Below are 21984 nucleotides of genomic sequence, written 5' to 3'. Positions count from 1 at the left end.
CTATGCTTAAGGTTCTCCCCTTTTTCCTTGTTCTCTCTGGTTTTACAGCACTTGATATACATATAGGGTAAGAGATATATACCTTACCGGTTAATATTCTTAGCAAAGTGGTTCCTTTGTTTTAAGTCTGATCCTTCCTCGGACATGGCAAGACTTCCTTGTCACTCTGCTGTCTTTCTTTATTCATACCTTTCGAAGTGTTGGGTTCTTCGCTATCGTCACATTGGCAGCAAACTCACCAATGGCCCTGTCTGCTGGTTCCCTGTTGTTCAGTTGGACGTCCTGTACACATCAGGTCCCACAGCAACGTGGAAGGTTGCTGGACACCGGCGACAAGCTTCCTCAGCCCTCACGGCCTTGTCACGGGAACACAGAAAGGTGCAGAAAACAAGAGAGCTTTTGACGTGCACTCTGCTCCTTACATCTCAGCAGCGAGCGCCCTCACTCTCTGTCTACGTCACTCACTCACTCAGCCGTCTTTGATTCGTCAGATAACGATGAGGTCATGTTCTTTTCTCGGTGGTCTTCTCGACGGAACTGTTACTGTAGGGTTTACCGGATTACTTTTCAGGTTTTCTGCTGTGTCATGGACTATTGCGTAATGATCAGGCCTTCTGCTGATTGGTTAACATAATTTTCCCTGTATTGGGTATTATTCTAAAACAGTATTTGAATTATATTACAATAATATTATCAATTACAATAATACACTTTTCATTTACAAGTTATTTATTACCTCTCTGCATCTGCTCTTGAGAGTTTAAGCATGTCTTTATGTTAAGATACTATTCTCTCATGTTGTGTCTGAAACCAATGACCGTCTTATAGTGGGCCAGTTATTTCTGACACAACAATACATTCTGCTGTCATATCACTCCATGTTGCATCTATGTTATTTACACAATACCAGATATAATTCCTCCCAAAAGTTTCCAAGTGTTTTCCTTTCCTCACTAGCAGCAAAAGTCAGAGCAAGAGAATTTCTTAAATAATGTCTTGAGGGAAGTAATAACACCCAAGACAATATTAATGGAATGGCTGGATGAAGTATGGGTGGTTGTGAGTCATGTATGTTATAAGTTGAGGACTGACTATATCTGCTATATCATGAATTATTCCTTTGTTTTTGTGTGTGCTTGTATCCTATTTGAATGTTCAACTAATATAACAAATTTTATTACATATGGAAAATTCTCAAATGAACTAATTGGCTTCTAAATACAAAAGCAAAAATATATGGTGGGCAATATCAAGACAATCACAGCCCATTTTAACTTAGCAGAATATTCTGCAATTTTTATATAGATATTCCAGACCAACTTTGTGACTGATACTGTCCTGTGTCTCAGTACCATAAGCTTATGTTAGTGATCATATCATGTAACTGTAAATGAAGACAAACTACATGCTTATCATGCACAGTTTGCCTTCAGCAGCCACCTGACAGTTTGAAGATAGGAACCATTCTAATAGCAGCAGCAAATCATTATCATCATAGAGGGGAAAAGAGTGCTTAGGCAATGACCTCATACTGTCTGATGATTTTTTTTTTTTGGCAGGGGAGGACCATAAATATACAAATATATCACCTACAGCTGTTTGCTTAGTACCAATCTTTGAAAATCTCATTTTACTTAACTATTAAGAGTGCTAACATTTTAATGACCATTATAAAGCAACAAATGATCCAGTAACGTGCAATACACAGCCTTTTAAGATGGAGTTAAGTCAGCTCCATCTTTTCAGGGTGTGAACTATGTCCACCAAATGGATTCTGGCAGTGCTATCAGTGAGTGTTCCTGGCGCAATTGGTAAACAGTACCACCATCATGCTTACTGGAGCCCTGAAATGGCTGATGTTATGCTTAATTCTGGAGCAGAGGTTCTAACAATGTTAAGAGTGATGCCTTTCAGAGAGATGCCAAGCATACAAGACATTCATAACCTCACCAACTTCAAAGGTATTGCAGTAAAGCATTTCAAAGGTGGCCACCAGACAGTGTATGGGAACAAATGCATTTAGGTTTTTGGAAGTTTATTTTTCACTTGGTCAGACTATAATATAATAAATTTAGTTTAATCCTTTATCCAAGGATTATCCAAGGTCTCTTCCCTTAATGCATAGCAGTATACTTGTCTGCAAGGAGATGTGCTTTGCATTATGGGAGATACTGAGACAAGGAGTGATGAGAGCTTGGTCCACCTTTGCTCGGAGTTGCACTACCTTACCCCAGTCCTGAAGATATTTTCAGGCGCAAACTTTGTTTGCTTACACTTGGATAAAGGATTAAACTAAATTTATTATATTAAATGCATTTAGGAAGCTTCCTGATTAGACAATACATAATCCCATTTCCATGTATATCATGCCTGGATTATGTGCTTGGAGAGAGGCAGCATAGTAATGTACAGAGAGCACTGTTAAAGTCATGTTTTGGCAATGACCTCATACCTGGATGGTCTGTATAGGTTACGCATCTAATAGTCTATCCCCTCTCACTGAATGTTCCCCCTACTCTTTTTCCCTTCACCTAAAAAATATTTAACATATCAATGGCAAACTCAAATAGATACAGTTCCACTGTGGTTAAAAAACTCCCTCATAAAATATAATTTTAAAATCCCCCAAAAAAATTCTTATAAAAAACTTCTGCACCATCAAATTCACTAACATCAGATCGTTTCATGCCGAAGAACTATCGGTGAGTCCAAGCATAAGTCAGCACCTGGGTAGTACAACACTAGGGCAACTCTGAGCAAAGGTGGAGCAAGCTCCGTAACTGTCCTTAATATTTTCTCATAATGTAAAACGCAGCTCTTAGGAGATGTATTACTGTTTTACATTATGAGGAGAGGTCACTACCCAGACCAGTTTCGACCTTAATTGAGGTCTCATCAGTGAGTAGGTAGATTTGGAATTCCAAGGTTTAAGTGAGCCGAACTTACATATACCCCCACTAATGACTAACGTACTACCCAGGTACTTACGTACTTACACTTGGACTCGGCGATAGTTCTTCGGCATGAAACTCTTAGATTTCGATCTCTGGGTTTCGTATCCGGCTTTAAAATAATGAGGGATTTATTATCCCCTTAACTTAATTTACGTTGCCGGAAAAATAGCCTCTTGGCTCTTTATCGTAGTAATAATAATATATGGGTACACCACTCTGGCAATTCATTAGTGGGGATATATTTCGGCTTACTTAAACCTTGGTATTCCAGGTCTGCCTACTCACTGATGAGACCTCAATAAAGGTCGAAACCGGTCTGGGTAGTGATCTCTCCTCATAATGTGAAACAGTAATACATCTCCTAGGAGCTGCATTTTTACATTATGAGAAAATATTAAGGATAGTGACGGAGCTTGCTCCACCTTTGCTCCGAGTTGCCCTAGTGTTGTACTACCCAGGTGTTGACTTACGCTTGGAATTGCCATAGTTCTTCGGCATGAAACTCTTAGTTTTTGATCTCTGAGTTTCGTAATGAGGGATTTATTATTCCCTTAACTTAACAGTAAATCTTTATTGTTAAGCTATATTTGGTCACTCAATTACATTATTTAAACTGAAATATATATTGATTTTTTAATTGACTAGTGATTTATAAAACATATAACGCCAACAAGTTTTGCCAACAGAGCTGTTCGACTTCTTCAGGGCTTATAATGGTAAGAGAAAACTCAAAGTGGTACAGAGAAAATGGAGTAACACTATCATATAAATTAAAAACTAAAACAGACTCGTAACATTACACGCCTGGAGCGTATTGTATTAGCCACTGTTGTATGAGCACACTCTGTAGTTTTGAGCAAAATGAAATTCTGGCAAACTGAGCGATCTTATTACGGTTTTCCATGTCAGCTATTATCATTCCCTGGTTTGTGGAGAAAATTTTAACAGAAACCAGGGAATTATAATAGCTGACATATGGAAAACCTTAATAAGATTGCTCAGCTTGCCAAAATTAAATTTTGGCAAACTGAGCGATCTGTGGAATTCCTCAAAACTACAGAGCGTGCTCACACAACGGTGACTAATACAACATTTATATTTAAATTTGGTATTTATGTTATAAATATCTAGTTCTCATCTGATATCTTCATTTCTTATATGGTTCAATTTTGTGCATCCTTCAATTGTTCTTAAAAAAATCTCCTCTCTGCAGCTTGTATTTTACTTTCAACTTTATTTTTATCAGTCCATGTTTCTGAACTATGGTTCAGAGTGGAAGTGGCCATTACTTTATAAAATTCCTCCACCGGTAGACAATCAGAGATAGCTTGCCCGTGTCTATCACTAATTATAGCAGCAACCGATGAAGAGGCCGGCAAACAAGTGCTGCCATCTCTTGGTACCTAATCCTAACAATATATGTCACTTCTGAAATAATGTGGGCACTACGGTTGATTTTCTTAAATTTACCGGATTAAAAAAACCAAGTTTCCGGGAGGAAAAACCTGCTTGCCCGTACCAGAGATCGACTAACTCGGGAACCGGTCGAAGAAAGGCTTAGAAAAAGTTCCTCCAGTCGGCGACTAGACTTGAACTTAAGGCAAATTTCAAGTGACCAGGCACAGAGGACGCAAGTGTCACTTCCACTGAGCTACAGGCCTTCTAAGGGATTAAACTAAATATATAATTCATAGTCTAACCAAGTGAAAAAACTTACATCTTTCTCTAATCCAGAGTAATTTAATAATAAGGCGTGACACTTTTTGGCAACTTGTATAGATAAATATGACTTCTCCATTACTTCCACCTTGGTATCATCACCTCTGGGTCTCACTCCCACTTACAAGACCTCAATAAAGGTTAAAACCGGTCTGGGTAGTGGCCCTTCCCTCAATGCATAGCATTATACATGTCTGCAAGGAGATGTGCTTTGCATTATGGGAAATTTTTGCATTACCGAGGCAAGTGATTAGAATTTATACCACCTTTACCACGAGTTGCCCCCATCCTGAAGATACTTCAGGTGCAAACTTTGTTGGCTGACACTTGGATAAAGGATTAAACTAAATATATAATTTAGAGGTGGAGATAAGCTATAGCCTTGCCTGACACCCTGACTTATTTTAATCTCTTATGTTAATTTATTATCTAACTGTAAATGTATTTTTGTATCTTTATATAAACTTTATATAGCTTACACCAAATGTAATGGATATCCTTGTTTTTTCATTATATTCCATAGATTTTCCTCTGCTTATTTTATCAAAAGCTTTCTTGCAATCTATAAAGTCCACATGAGTCTCTAAATCAAATTCTCCATCATTTTTCAGTAATGTGTTATAGCAAATAAATATTATCTATACATGATTTAAAGTAAAGAGCCAATAGGCTTCATTTCGGCAATGTAAAACATTATTTAAATTAAGGGGATATTAAATCCCACAATGTTTTAAAGCCGAATAAGAAACTTAAAGATCGGAATCAAAGAGTTTCATGTCGAGTATAGTAAGTATAAACGTATCGGCGACTACTAGCATAAGCTAAAGCATTTAGTTCAAGTACGTAGTACAAACTAGGGCAACTCGTTGCAAAGGTGGATAAAGTTCTGATCGCTATTCTTAGTATTTTCCATAATGTAAAACCCATCTCCTAGGAGATGTATGATGTTATACATTATGGTGGAAGGTCACTACCCAGACCGGTTTCGATTTTTATTGAGATCTCATCAGTGAACATCATACATCTCCTGGGAGATTGGCTTTACATTATGGAAAATACTAAAAATAGTGATCACCTTTGCAACGAGTTGCCCTAGTTTGTAATATCTACTTGAACTATGTGCTTTAGCTTACACTAGTAGTCGCTGATACGTTTATAGTTACTATATTCGGCATTAAACTCTTTGATTCCGATCTTTGAGTTTCTTATTCGGTTTTAAAACAATGTAGGATTTAATATCCCCTTAATTTAAATAATATCTATACATGATCTTCCATGTCTGAAACCATTTTGTTTTGCAATATTTCTATGTCTTTTATTCAGGATTTTACTATAAATTTTGTAACCTGTATGTAATAAACTTATTCCTCTGTAATTTCAACAATTATGTCTGTCTCCTTTCATAAATATAGATATAACTTGAGGATTTAACCAATCTGATGGAACCTCACAATACCTCCAATATTATTTATTAATTTTAAAAATGTGTGATGTAAATATTCTCCACCATATTTCCAAAGATCTGTATTTATGCCATCTAATCTGGTTGATTTTCTATTTTTTTTTCATCATCATCTTCAAATTCCTGCCATGTACCCACAAGGGGGTGTACAGGATATGATAGTACTACATGAAAAAATTATATCATTACTAACTTCCTATCTACAATTTTTCTCCAAATCAGTCTGTTACTTGTCAAGACTCCAACATTATCAAATCTTATATTTCTATCATCTAAGGCAGCACTTCCCAAACTGTGGGCTGCGACCCCCTTGGGGGCCATAGGTTTTGTTGAGGGGGGGGGCGTGAAATAATGAAAACAAATTTAAAATGTTTTAAAAAAGAGTAGATTTTTTTTATTTTAAAAGAAACGTATTTCACTTTTATTATTTATTATTATTTTTTTGTTATTTTTTATATTTTAATGGAAAAATTCACACATTGGTGTTGGTTCACAAACTTTGCTTCCTGCGTATTTCGGCACTTAATGAATATCAGTAAATATTGCTTATTCGTATGTTTCATTTCAAAGCAGTGGTTAATTCTATTTACTTGGAATGCTCTCCAGGGAAGCTCCAAATCTTCCTGTCCCTTTCATCACCCATTCTTCTTAATCAGGGATGTTGATATTGACTTTATATACATATCAAAACTCGTTTTATATTATCTCTCATCCGAGCTAGTTTTCTGTTACCAATAAAAGTTTTGCATATACTTCACACATGAAAAAAAGCTTAAGTTCATGTGGGGGGAGATAGTAATTTGCTTGCAGTGGTAAACAACACAGCCCTCCCTAACAGCCACTATACTGCAGAGGCAATAAAAACAAGTACTTATATTATACCAGTGAATAAGGTATGAGGAGTCTGTGTAATATATTTCTCAACAAATAGTGCAATTAGAGACAACTGAGATAAAAATACACTAATTAATGAAGCACATGTCCCTTCATACAGAAACTATGCTGTATAGACTGAAACAAAACCATGTGTTGCATGGGCAAACACAGTATCTAACTACAAACTATTGTTAGATATGTGTGAGTTCGATTTCCCAAGGCAGCAATAAAATTCAGCCGAACGTGTTAAAATTCGTAAAAATGTTAAAACTAAGTAATATATGTATATATAATGAATGTTATGGCAGTTTCACATATGGAATTCGGTTGAAGAGAGTTAGCATTTCAACTCAATTGTCAGCTATGCTTTTATCTTTCGGTTGCGCGATCTTTTGTTAATACCGCACCAATCATATGCACGTTTTAATAACCTGCCTTTGCTGTCTGTTTCGTGTTAGGCTTAATTATTGTAAAGGGAGAAAAGTCACAAAAGAGAAATATGTTTCTGGTCCAGGGATTCCCTTATTCAGGTAATATTCACTAATTTCATGTTATCAGTCTGTGGTGTGCCAGTATCGGTAAGTGGTGATATTATTTGATCTATTCTACGTTAAAAAATTTAATCCTGTGTTTATTTTTTATCAGCCATTAAGTGGCTGATATAAAATAAAAGAAAAATCCTGCGAACAATCAGAAGAAGCAGAAACAGACTCAAAAAAAAAAAAAAAAAAGACATATTTAACCAGAACAGCCCGCATCGTCTTCAGAACCAAACGGTAAGAGGCAAAAAATGTAATATTTGCATTTGATTTTTGCAATATTCGCTGTGTATGTTTTGTATTGAATATCATCATCATCATCAAATTCCTGCCATGTACCCTCAAGGGGTGTACAGGATATGATAGTACTACATGAAAAAAATTACATCATTATTAATTTCCTATCTACAATTTTCCTCCAAATCAGCCTGTTACTTGTCAATACTCCAACATTATCAGATCTTATATTTCTATCATCTAAAGCACTTTGTACCATATCAATCCACCTATATCTTGGTCTATCTCTGGGTCGTTTTGCTGCCAACCTGGCAGAGAACACTTGTTTTGCTAATTGAATATAAATACAATAAATATTATAATAATATATCTCTATTATGATTTTTTCGAGAGGGGGGCCGTGAAATATTTTAATTTTTGCAAAGGGGGCCATGACATCCAGAAGTTTGGGAAGCACTGGTCTAAGGCACTTTGTACCATATCAATCCACCTATATCTTGTCTTCCTCTGGGTCGTTTTGCTGCCAACCTGGCAGAGAACACTTGTTTTGCTAATCTTTCCTCGCCCATTCTGTTTAGGTGACCATACCACCTGAGATTAGCTCTGCTAACGCATTTCTGGATGCTGACAATGTCAAGTTCTTTCCTAATATCCTCATTTTTAATATGATATTGCCATTGATGCCATCTTTTCACGCCTATAATCTTTCTGAGGACTCTCATATCTGCGGGATCTAGTCTTTGGTCAAGTGTTTTACTTCTGACCCAGCTCTCAGATCCATAAGTTAAAACTGGTTTGAACACTGTCTTGTATACAGCTCATTTAGTGTTCCGACTAATTTCTCTCTTATCCCATATGAATTTATGAGTCATACCATAAATTCTTAAAATGGTCTATCCATTGTTTCTCTTGTATTATTATTCAGGCCTCCATGGAGTCAAAAGGCTCATTGCGAGAGGTCCTTCCTAAGAAACGCAGTCTATCAAGACTCATTGAGGGGAGGCTCCCCCTAAGAAACACAAAGTCTATCATACCACTCCTTAAACTCATTGACCGTTCTCGCTCTCACCACTCCATCAGGCAATGCATTCCATGGTTCAACCACCCTCCATGCAAAGAAACCACTCCTCACCCTCTTGCTCACAGTTTCCTTTCGTAACTTCCAGGGATGGCCTCTTGTCATCACTCCTTCCCACTGTTCAACCAAGCAAAAGAACTCCCCAGTGTCAACCCTGTAACCACTTCTCAACAGTTTAAAATTCTCAATCATATCACCCCTCCTTCTATCCACCAAACTTTGCAGTCCACATTCTCTCAGCCAATCCTCATAACAATCATTGTACAGTCATGAAATCATCTTTGTTATCCGCCTATGTACTCTTTCCACAGTTAATTTATCTCGTTCAAATCCTGGGGACCAAATCTGAGAACAATAGTCCAAGTCTGGTCTGATCAGGGTCTTATACAATGGAATGATAACTCTTTTATCTCTGCAGGTCAGTGTCCTTCTCATTATTGCATCACTCCTCTGTGTTACCTTCACCACCTCTGCAATATGTCCCCTAAATTTCAGGTTTCTATCAATAATCAACCCTGGATGTCTTGTCTATCGTACTTCCTCCAGTATAACTCCTCCCATAGAGTATGCAGTGTCCCATCGATGTTTCCCAAACCTCAAGACCTTACATTTTGTTGCATTAAATCGACACCCCCATTCATTTGCCATCTGTTTAGCTTATTCAAATCCTCTTGCAGGGCTACCAGATCTGCACTGTTACTAATAACCCTTCCCAGCTTACCATCATCTGCAAACAACTGAATATCCCCTTGCAATCCATTTACAATATCATTGATATAAAGATTAAACAATATAGGTCCCAGTACTGAGCCCTCTGGGACCCCACTTGAAACCGTCCCACCATACACAACTCTCTGATACCTATTGGACAGCTAATCCTGAATCCAATTGACCAATCTGACATCCAGACCCATGTGCTGCAAATTAAATATCAGCTTATCATGTGGCACCCTTTCATATGCCTTCGCTAAGTCTAAGAAAATGGCAGTATATGCCTTTCCCTCATCTAATGCTCTTGTAACTTTATCATAAAAGGCTAGCATATTGCTAAAACAAGAGCGCCCCTTCACAAATCCATGTTGACTCTCACAGATAACGTTACCCTCATCTACCCAATACTGTATACGGTCCTTCACTGCTTTTTCCAAGATCTTACTAACTTCTGATTACACACAAACTGCCCTATAATTAGACACTTCCAGTCTGCTACCGCCCTTATGCAATGGCACTGTCTTACCTTCCATTCCATGGGCACCTTTCTCGCATCCAGACTTTCATTGAAAAGCCAGGTCAAAGGCACTGTCAGTTCCCTAGCACATTCTCTCCAAACTCGTGGTCAAATACCATCCAGTCCCACAGCTTTACTGACATCCAGAGTACTCAGTATTTGAAACACACTCTCCTCCTCTACCTCTAAACCTTGAACCTGCCCTATCCCTCTAGCATTAAAACTGACTCCTCCAGGATGAAATACTCCAATAAAGTGTTCATTGAACAATTCTACTATGTCCTCTGCATCAATCACTCTATTCCCATTTTTATCCCACAATATCATTCTTCCACAGTCATTTCTCCTCCTACTGGCCACATAGCTAAAAAATCCCTAAGATTTTCTTTGGATTTTAGGGCCAATCTCCTGTCATATTCCAGTTTCGTCTTCCTTATACTAGTCACTCTTCTGGCCTGTGTCTTATACTCTTCATGCATCTTTTCTTCACCTGTCTCCTTATATCTCTTCGATAGCCTCTTTTTCGCATATTGATTTGTACTGTATCTCTTTATTCCTTGATTAATTTCCTTGATATTTTGTAGGCCATGTCTTTTCTTCCATGTATGTCTTCTTCAATTTCATTAATAAATCTGTCCCAATTAAGCTGTATAACTGAGAGGACATGACACATTACCTTTAAAGGAATGCAGAGTACTAACTAGGGCTTCTGACCTAATGTCCAATTGTTATTTGTTATGAGATTAATTGTATTATGTAATCTCTGTTTCTGACAATTATTTATTTTATTTCCGAGTGTACCTATGTATACACAAGGGTTCACTCCAGTTGGTGCAATGACTTTAACTCTTTCTTTCAGAATCAAAAAAATCTCTGACTCAAGACTAAATACAAAATAAACACATTTAATAAAACAAAAACAATATATAAACTTCAAATAAAGTTACATAATTAATTACCAATTAATTGGATCCAAAGCACTTTTAAATAAGCTTAGTTAAGAGATCAGCTATTCTCTGACTCAATCTATTGCTGATTTGTTTAACATATACTTCATCTCATTTTACTAGACTAAACACTTTTTTAATTTTTTTTAAACTTTAAAATTTTTAAACTTTTTTAAATTAAACAAATTTTGTTTACACAATAACAAAATGTACATAGCTAGTTTCTCTGTTAAGGCCTCATTTAGCACACATTAATTCTTCCTGACACTAAAGTGTAGATATTCTGAATTCACTTAAGTATAAACGCTTTCACTTCATTCAGTTTCTTTCCAATCAGCATTTCTTCGAACATTTCTTTAGAACGTCATTAACAATCAGAGACGTCATGAGGAATTTTGGTGCCTATGGCCAGGAAAGAAAATTGCGGCATTCTAAAGAAAAAACTTTAAAAATCTCAATTTTTGCGCCTATGGTCGGGGGCCACATTGGCCAAAACCTCACTACCACTCTGTTAACAATATCTTCTTTTATTTATGAATACTTATTGACAGTCTTCCACCTTAAAACTCAGTTCTACAATTCCCTTTTTGGAATCTGTTATTAATCTTCCAATCAGCATTTCTTCGAACATTCCTTTAGAACGTCAATTGCAATAGTTTCTTTTAATTACCTATTACTTACTGACAGTCTTAAATATTTAAAAACTCCTAACTCTGCGATTCCCTTTTCGGAATCTACTAATCCATGATTCCTTTTCGGAATCTACTATTAATTTTCCTCCCACTGTCACATAAAAACTTAAGTTCCTCCTAACCCCAAAAATCTGCTGACCTGCATTCTTCTTTTTTTCCCGAACGCTCTCTTGTTTACTTCCTTTACCTCGATACAGAACGATCTCTTGTCAGCTGTCAATCGCCCATCAAACTCCTCGGCGAGCATGCGCACTCCATGAAAGTGGAAAGCGAGAAGCTAAATAAAAATAGCTAACACACAGTCTTCGTTAGTGACAAGAGGATGTCTTCACAAAACAGAACACTTAGTATTTTAAACTAGAATTAAATTTCTGAAAGTAACAGCTCTCAAAATACACTAAGTACATAAATTTTTAATTGCCTTACATTTCATTTTGACAAAATAACATCAATAACGTGTACATCGCAAGTGCCGACAATACGTATTATAAAACCAAAACTAATAATGTACTAACATAAACAATTTCTTAAACAATAAACATAAATAAATTGTATTCTTATTGGCTTAAACCACAAATAAAATGATGGTACAACATAACAGAATTTCATGCCGGCTAGGGTGTCGCCCGGATAAACAAGTCCCCCAGGGAACCAGGGGGACTTGTTTATCCGGGGACTTGTTTTCACCAGGGAACCAGGGTGAACAGCAAAAAGTCAGCTACTGGAACAAATCCTGAAATACACCCCAACTCAACATCACCAGAGTTCAAGATTGGTGCTATCAACATAAGATACCTGAAAGGAAAAGAAATGAAGCTGGCTGAGGAATTTGCATAGGTACCAGATCGACATAATAGGGGTGACTGAAACAAACAAGACAAAAACTTGTGATATATTTTTGAGCAGTAAATACAAAATGTTATATTCAGGCATTGACAATCAAGGAAAAGAAGGAGTAGCTATAGTATTCAACACTATATACGAAGTTGATCTCCTTGAATGGCAAACAATATCAAATAGAATGATGTGGACAAATGTCAATGGGGAACTGGACAATGACACTTATTTTTGCCTATTGTCCCACAGAAGGTTCTACTAAGGTAGAAGTAGAGGAATTTTTTGAGGCTTTAGAGAATGGAACTGACCAGTGAAAAATGAAAAGTTGGTCCTTGTTGGGGATCTAAATAGCAGAGTATGAAATGATTGTCAGACATGCAAAAATATTTGTGGAAAATTTGGAGAAAAGAGCCAAGCTAATAATACTGGCAAATACCTGTTGGATTTCTGCTCAGGACATGAATTGGTTATTATTAGCACCATGTTTCAACATATAAAATGTGCAAAAATTCACATGGAGAGAAGAGGCAAGGAATAAGAAAAGTATCATTGACTATGTTATTGTTGATATTTTTTTCTCTCTCTGGTGCAGGGTGTACATAGGATTTGAAATTGGAAGTGATCACCATTTAGTCTTGAGCAGGATAAAATCGAATTTCATATTGAAAAGAAGAACATGTAAGAGAGTTTTAAAACGAATAAAAGTTGAGCAGCTGTCAGATATGAACTGTAGACTAAAATACACAAACATCATTCAAGAAAAAATGAAATGAGTTTGAGAACAGGAACCACACTTTAGATATTCAGTGGCAAGCCCTGAATATCTAAAGGAAACACTGATTGATTCAGCCAGAGAGGCATGTGGTGAGGTTGTCTGTAAAAATAGAAAAATCAAAACTCCATGATGGGTACTGGAAGTTAAAGAGGCAGCGAAGGAAAAGAAGAAAGCATATCAAAAGTTCCTGGCAAATAAGTCAACTTGTGCTCTTAGAGAATTCAGAAACAAATGTAAGAAATCTGAACACTGTGTAAAACTAGCTAAACAAAAGTCATGGGAGGACTTTGATAAAAACATAGAAAATAAATAAAAAGAAGGTGGCAAGATATTCTGGAGGGTGTTGAAGAAGCTCAGAAATGGAGGAAAGAGTGCTGTAAAAAGGAATTAGAGATGATAATGGTGACATTAAAACTGAAGAAAAAAAGATATCCATGATATATGGAGTAATTACTTTGGAAAATTGCTAAATGAAACAAGCAGTGACAGCACAGTGGTAAAAAAACACTGACCAGACATGCAATCAGGAATACATATCCATAGTTGAAGTAGAAAAAAAGCCATCAAAAGCCTGAAATATGGAAAGGCAGTAGGGGTAGATGATGTTCAACCAGAAATGCTCAAGTATGGAGTTGTAGAAGTCTTACAGTTTCTGCACTGCAGTTCAGAAGGCCTGAACAGAGGGATGAATTCCAGATGATTGGAGGAGAGTTCACATAGCACCCATAAATAAAAAGGGAAATAAAACTGAATATGAGAATTACAGAGGTATTTCTCTACTGAGTGTTCCTGTAAGAGTTATGATTGAGAAGGGTTGTGGAAGGAAAGCTTGGTGAAGAACATGCTGGATTCAGGCCAAATAGAGGCTCTCAGGATCAGATTTTCACTTTACGACAAATAGTTGAGAAATCATGGGAATATAACAATGATCTATATATTTAAGTTTTGTAGATCTGGAAAAAGCATATGACAAAGAGAAAAGCTATTCAAAACACTACAATAGTATGTTGTCAATGGGACATTATATCAAGCAATACTTTGTCTTTATTTGAGTTGTAAATCAGCATTTCAAATTGAAGGAAGGACAGGAACATGGTTTAACTAATTCTAGTGTCAGACAAGGATATACCTTACCCTCTCTGTTATTCATTATCTATATGGATCACATTATGAAATAAAGTGGTATTAAACTTGATATCAAAATTAGAGTGTTAATCTTGAAGTGGTATTAAACTTGATATCAAAATCAGAGTGCTAATCTCAACTCTTTTCTTTACGCAGATGATGGTATACTTCTAAATAAATCCAATACAAGTCTGTAAGATTCTCTGACTAAATTGAATAACTTTTGTAATAAATTTGGTATGAAAATTAGTAATAACAAGACAAAAATATGCAAATTGGCAGAGATATTGAAAATATCAACTGTATTGTGTATGGAGAACCTATTGTACAAGTGAAACATTTCAGCTACTTAGGCACATTTTTTGTGAAGATGGTAAATTAAATGTGGAAATAGACAACAGAATCAACAAAGCTGGTATGGTTAGAAGTCAAATGAATAAATTTATATGGAATAAGAGAGAAATTAATGAAAACACTAAATTAGCTGTATGCAACACACTGTTCCAGGCAGTTTTGACTTATTGATCTGATAGCTGGGTTAGAAATAAAACACTTGATCAAAGACTAGACCTTAGATATGAGAGTCCAGAGAAAGGTTAGGGGGCATGATCAGATGGAATCAATGGCAATATCATATTAAAAATGAGGATATTAGGAAGGAACTTGACATTGGTAGCATCCAGAAACATGTTAGCAGAGCTAACATGTTCCTGGATGCTACCAATGTCAAGTTCTTTGGTAGACCAAAGATTAGCATGTTTTGCTAATCTTTGGTCTACCGAAGGGGGTGCTTAAGGGTCAAAACCGTATAACTAAGAGGAGACCTCCACATAGCCTTTAAAGGAATGCGGAGAACCGACCAGGGCTTCTGACCTAATGTGCAATCCTCACCTTCTCGTGGTGCACCCTGTTGGGTATCTACTTGGATACTGAACGGACGAGGATGGGCTGGCAATTTGGGATTTAGCCGACCAAATTGTATTCTTATTGGTTAAACCAAAATATAGAATGATGGTACAACATGACAAAATTTCATGCCGGCTGGGGCGTCGCCCGGTTAAACAAGGCCCCCGTTGTTTTCGCCAGGGAACCAGGGTGAACAGCGAAAAGTCAGCTACTGGTACAAATCTGAAAATAAACCCCAACTCAACATCACCAGAGTTAAAGATCGGTACTATCAACGTAAGAAGCCTGAATGGCAAAGAAATGGAGCTAGCTGAGGAATTAGATAAGTACCAGATCGACATAATAGGGGTGACTGAAACAAAAAAGACCAAAACTGGTGAGATCTTTCTGAGCAATAAATACAAAATGTTATATTCAGGCAATGACAATCAAGGAAAAGAAGGAGTAGCCATAGTATTCAACACAAAATACGAGGCTAATCTTCTTGAATGGCAGTCAGTCTCAAGTAGAGTAATGTGGGCAAATATGAGAATGGGGAACTGGACAATGAGACTTATTTGTGCCTATGGTCCCACAGAAGGTTCTACTAAGGTAGAAGTGGAGGAATTTTTTGAGGCTTTAGAAAAAGCAACTGACACAATGAAAAAGGAAAACTTGGTCCTTGTTGGGGATCTAAATAGCAGAGTAGGAAATGATTGTGAGACATACAAAAATATTTTGGGAAAATTTGGAGAAAAGAGCAAAGCTAATAATAATGGCAAATATCTGTTGGATTTCTGCTCAGGACATGGACTGGTTATTACTAACACCATGTTCCAACATAAAAATGTGCACAAATTTACATGGAGAGAAGAGGCTAGGAATAAGAAAAGTCTCATTGACTATGTTATTGTTGATAGTGATGTTTTCTCCCTGGTGCAGGACACCAGAGTGTACAGAGGATTTGAAATTGGAAGTGATCACTATTTAGTCTTGAGCAGGATAAAATTGAATTTCATATTGAAAAGAATAACATGTAAGAAAGTTTTAAAGTGAATAAAAGTTGAGCAGCTCTCAGATGTGAGCTGTAGACTAAAATACACAAAGATTATTGAAGGAAAAATGAAAGAGTTTGAAAACAGGAATCAAACCTTGGAGATTCATTGGCAAACTCTGAAGAAAACATTGATTGATTCTGCCAGAGAGGCATGTGGTGAGGTTGTTTGTAAGGATAAAAAAATCAGAACTCCCTGGTGGACACAGGAGGTTAAAGAGGCAGTGAAGGAAAAGAAGAAAGCATACCAAAAGTTCCTGTCAAATAAGTCAGCTTGTGCTCTTAGAGAATATAGAGACAAATGCAAGAATGCTAAACACTGTGTGAAACTAGCTAAACAAAAGTCATGGGAGGACTTTGGCAAGAATATAGAAAATAAATATCAAGAAGGTTGCAAAATATTCTGTAGGTTGTTGAAGAAGCTTAAGAATGGAGGAAAGAGCTATAAAAGGAATTAGAGATGATAAAGGTGACATGAAAACGGGAGAAAAAGATATCCTTGAAGTATGGAGTAATTACTTTGAAAAACTGCTAAATGAAACAAGCAGTGATAGCACAGTGGTAAAAAACACTGACCAGGCATGCAGTCAGGAATACATATCCATACTTGAAGTAGAAAAAGCCATCAAAGGCTTGAAATGTGGAAAGGCAGCAGGAGTAGATGATATTCGACCAGAAATGCTGAAGTATGGTGGTATAAAAGTCTTACAGTGGCCGCACTGCATAGTTCAGAAAGCATGGACAGAGGGACGAATTCCCGATGACTGGAGTAGAGCTCTCATAGTACCAATATATAAAAAGGGAAATAAAACTGAATGTGAGAATTACAGAGTAATTTCCCTACTGAGTGTTCCTGGCAAGATCTATGCAAGTATACTTGAGAAACGGTTGAGAAGAATTGTGGAAGAAAAGCTTGGTGAAGAACAAGCTGGATTCAGGCCAAATAGAGGCTGTCAGGATCAGATCTTCACTTTACGACAAATAGTCGAGAAAGCATGGGAATATAATAAAGATCTGTATTTAAGTTTTGTCGATCTGGAAAAGGCATATGACAAGGTGCCGAGAGAGAAGCTATTCAATACGCTGCAGTTATATGGTGTCAATGGGACATTATATCAAGCAATACTTAGTCTTTATTTGAGTTGTAAGTCAGCAGTTAGAATTGAAGGAAGTACAGGAAGATGGTTTAATGTTAAATCTGGTGTGAGACAAGGATGTACATTATCCCCTCTGTTATTCATTATCTATATGGATCGCATTATGAAGGAAAGTGGTATTAAACATGATATCGAAATTGGAGATGTTAATGTCAGCTCTTTGCTTTATGCGGATGATGTTATACTTCTAAATAAATCCGCTACAAGTCTGCAAGATTCTCTGAATAAATTGAATAGCTCTTGTAATAGATATGGTATGAAGGTCAGCAATAAAAAGACAATGAAAATAGGCAGAATCATTGAAAATGTCAACTGTGTTGTGAATGGAGAACCTGTGGAACAAGTAAAACATTTCAGCTATTTAGGCACGATTTTTACTGAAGATGGTAAATTAAATATAGAAATAGACAACAGAATCAGCAAAGCTGGTATGGTGGGAAATCAATTGAATAAATTCATATGGAATAAGAGAGAAATTAGTCGCAACACTAAATTAGCTGTATACAAGACAGTGTTCAAACCAGTTTTAACTTATGGATCTGAGAGCTGGGTCAGAAGTAAAACACTTGACCAAAGACTAGAGACTTCAGATATGAGAGTCCTGAGAAAGATTATAGGCGTGAACAGGTGGCATCAATGGCAGTATCATATTAATAACGAGGATATTAGGAAAGAACTTGACATTGTCAGCATCCAGGAATGCGTTAGCAGAGCTAATCTCAGGTGGTATGGTCACTTGAACAGAATGGGTGAGGAAAGATTAGCAAAACAAGTGTTCTCTGCCAGGTTGGCAGGAAAACGACCCAGAGGAAGACCAAGATATAGGCGGATTGATACGGTACAAAGTGCTTTAGACGATAGAAATATAAGAGCTGATAATATTGGAGTGTTGACAAGTAACAGACTGATTTGGAGGAAAATTGTAGATAGGAAATTAATAATGATGTAATTTTTTTTCATGTAGTACTATCATATCCTGTACACCCCTTGAGGCTACATGGCAGGAATTTGATGATGATGATGCTAATCTTTGGTCTACCAAAGGGAGACCAAAGATTAGCAAAACAAGTGTTCATCCAGGCTTGCAAGAAAAAGACCCAAAGGAAGACCAAGATATAGGTAGATTGATATGGTAAAAAGTGCCTTAGACAATAGAAATATAAGATCTGATAATGTTGGAGTCTTGACAGGTAACAGGTTGGTTTGGCAGAAAATTGTAGATAGAAAGTTAGTAAAGATGTAAATTTTCATGTAGTACTATCATATCCTGTACACCCCTTGAGGGTACATGTCAGGAAATTGATGATGATGAATCTTGGTGAGCTTTTTTTGCTATGGTTGTAGCTATATTTCTTTTATTTTTGTATATTTCTTCTGTTTCCTTTGTATGTTTTTGAAGGGGTGATTTGTATGTCATTTGTTTTTCTTTTATTGTGTTTTCTATATCTGTGTTCCATATTTTTGATGTTTTTCTTTTTAATAATTCATTTTTCTTTCCAAGTAATTCATTGGCTGCTTTATGGATTATCTTCATTAAAGTTTTCATCTTCTGTATCTTCACTGATTTGGGCTTGTTTTAAATTATCTGTTAATTGTGATTGATATAGCATTCTAATGCTTTCTTGTATTTCCTTATTTACTTTCTGTCTCCATTTTGCTAGTATTTTTATTTTAGAGACTACTAAATAATGATCTGAAAAAATTTCACTTCCTCTATAAAAACACGTACATCTCTCTGTCACATTGAGCTAGTTTCTGATTAGTAATGATATAATCAATTATAGATCTTGTGCCTCTGCCATTCCAAGTATATTTATTTATAATCTTTTTTTTTGAAAAAAAATTTTTTTTTTCAAAAAGTTTTGATTATTTTAAAATTATTGCAAGTACAAAAGTCTAATAGTTCTTGACCATTGTTATTCATGCAATTTTCTTCATATTTTCCTAAGACATTTGGAATTGGATATTTCCAACTCTTGCATTAAGATCTCTTGCTATTAATATATAGTCATTTTTATTACATTTATTTATCTGTTTTTGTAGTATTCATAAAATGATTTGGAATCCTCTTTCCTACTTTCTGCAGGGGTATATACTACTGTGATATTTAAGTATTTGTTCTATTTGTTTTTAATTTAACGGTTATAATTTGATCATTTCAAAATTGCACTTTCATATTCTACTTTTCCATTTATTATCAATTAAAATAGCCACAGCACTAGAAGCTCTGATATGTTGTTCCAATCCATTATATAGCATAGTAAAAACTATCAATATCTTTTGTTCCCTTTAATTTCTTCGTGTGTAGAGGCTTAAGTGCTGTGAGGACATCATGTTGGAGGCTTAATGGATTTTTTACAATACTCAAAAAGGATTAAAATAGAATTTAATACTTCCTACATTTCGTCCTAGTCACTAGGACATCTACGGGGATTACAAAAACAACTAATGTAACATGCACACAAATATCATACAATACTAAGCCCAACCACATGGGTGACACTAAAGTCCTATCTAAGTGGAGCGCCCTCTATGGGCGGTAGTAGGTGGCCTGGAATGTAAGTTGGGACCTTTGGTGATGAGTGTTTCCCAAATCTTCGGAAGCTTAATGCAACTGTATTTATTAAGATTTGGTTGGTTTCTGAGAGCTGCTGCTGCTTCTAAGAAAAGTCTCTCTTTCTTGAATTTGCTGTGGTGGAGCATGGTGGTTTTCTTCCATTATACCCTGTGGGTGGTGTCCAAAACGTGGCCAGCCAAGCCTGAATGACCATAGTTCTGTTTACAGATGTAAGACTTGTGTTCCCCCAGGCGGATGGATGCTGATCTGCCTGTCTGTCCAAAGTATGCCAGCTTACAGGAACAGGGTACTTTGTAAACTCCAGGCAGAGAGAGAGAGAGAGAGGAGGGAGCTGATCTTTCATAGAACGGATAAGGGTAGCAAGTTTGCAGTGGGGCTTATATGCTGTGTGTGGGTTGTACTTTTTTAGAATCATGGAGATTTTTTCCAATGTGCCACGGATGTAGGGTATGGTGATGGCATTTTTAAAATCTTGTTGACGAGAAGGAAGGGGAATGGGGGAGGAACTGATTATTTTTTTGATACTGTTATCGCTGTAGCCATTGGAGAGGAAAGTGCTGTATGTGGTTAAGCTCAGTAGTGAGGGTGGTTCCACTGGAACAAAGATTGTGGGCTCTCTTTGTAAGAGTTTTAATAATGCCATATTATTGAGAGGGGTGGTGGTGGGAGAGTTTGTGAATGTATCTGCCTGTGTGTGTGGGTTTTCTGTATACAGATTGGATGTGCCATCCATGACATATCCGTTCTATGAAAGATCAGCTCCCTCCTCTCTCTCTCTCTCTCTCTGCCTGGAGTTTACAAAATACCCTATTCCTGTAAGCTGGCGTACTTTGGACAGACAGGCAGATCAGCATCCATCTGCCTGGAGGAACACAAGTCTTACATCTGTAAACACAACTATGGTCATTCAGGCTTGGCTGACCATGTTTTGGACACCACCCACAGGGTATCATGGAAGAAAACCACCATACTCCACCACAGCAGGAGAGACTTTTCTTAGAAGCAGCAGCAGCTCTCAGAAACCAACCAAATCTTAATAAATACGGTTGCATTAAGCTTCCGAAGATTTGGGAAACACTCATCACCAGAGGTCCCACCTTACATTCCAGGCCACCTACTACTGCCCTTAGAGGGTGCTACACCTAGATAGGACTTTAGTGTCACCCACGTGGTTGGGCTTAGTATTGTATGATATTTGTGTGCATGTTACATTAGTTGTTTTTGTAATCCCCGTAGATGTCCTAGTGACTAGGACGAAATATAGGAAGTATTAACTTCTATTTTAATCCTTTTTGAGTGTTGTAAAAAATCCATTAAGCCTCCAACATGATTCCCTTTAATTTCTTTTTCATTTCTGTTATCACGGCTATATTATAATTTTAGTTTTTAGTTGTTTTACCAATTCTAATTCCTTTGTTTTTATGCTCTGCACATTCCACTTGACTATTTTTAAAATGTCCAAGATTCCTAATCATTTAGTTCTTGGTCGTTTTCCATTGTTTCGGTCCGATGAATTTTGTTTCTTTTAATTTCTTTTTGGTTTCTGTTATCATTGCTATATTAATATTTTTAGTTGTTTTATCAATTCTAATTCTTTTGTTGTTATGCTTCAGCCATTCCATGTTGCTACTTTTAAAATATCTGAGATTCCTAATTGTTTACCTTTGTTCTTGGTTGTTTTCCGTTATTTCGGTCTAATGAATTTCCAAGTTCTAGCATCTGAGTTATAGATATGTTTTACTTGGTAAGGTAAGACTGGTTACCAAAATCCCCAACCTGGAGGATCAGGGTATCTCTCTTAATCTGGCCCCTACCTCTCAACCTGTCCAGCTAAGGAGGCC

The 21984-nt window shown here is 36.6% G+C and overlaps 1 protein-coding gene across 1 annotated transcript in view; it reads left to right on the top strand.

The window, feature by feature from the left end:
* The window catches only part of ATP8A (ATPase phospholipid transporting 8A1), a 1088708-nt gene that overhangs the window by 800422 nt on the left and 266302 nt on the right, over positions 1–21984 (top strand). The gene's annotated exons all lie outside the window — the stretch shown is intronic.

This window comes from Typopeltis vanoorti, chromosome 16, assembly GCF_054136105.1.
Source record: "Typopeltis vanoorti isolate ZY-2024b chromosome 16, IOZ_Tvanoo_1.0, whole genome shotgun sequence".
Lineage (NCBI taxonomy): Eukaryota > Metazoa > Arthropoda > Arachnida > Uropygi > Thelyphonidae > Typopeltis > Typopeltis vanoorti.
This window is presented reverse-complemented; position numbering and strand designations above follow the sequence as displayed.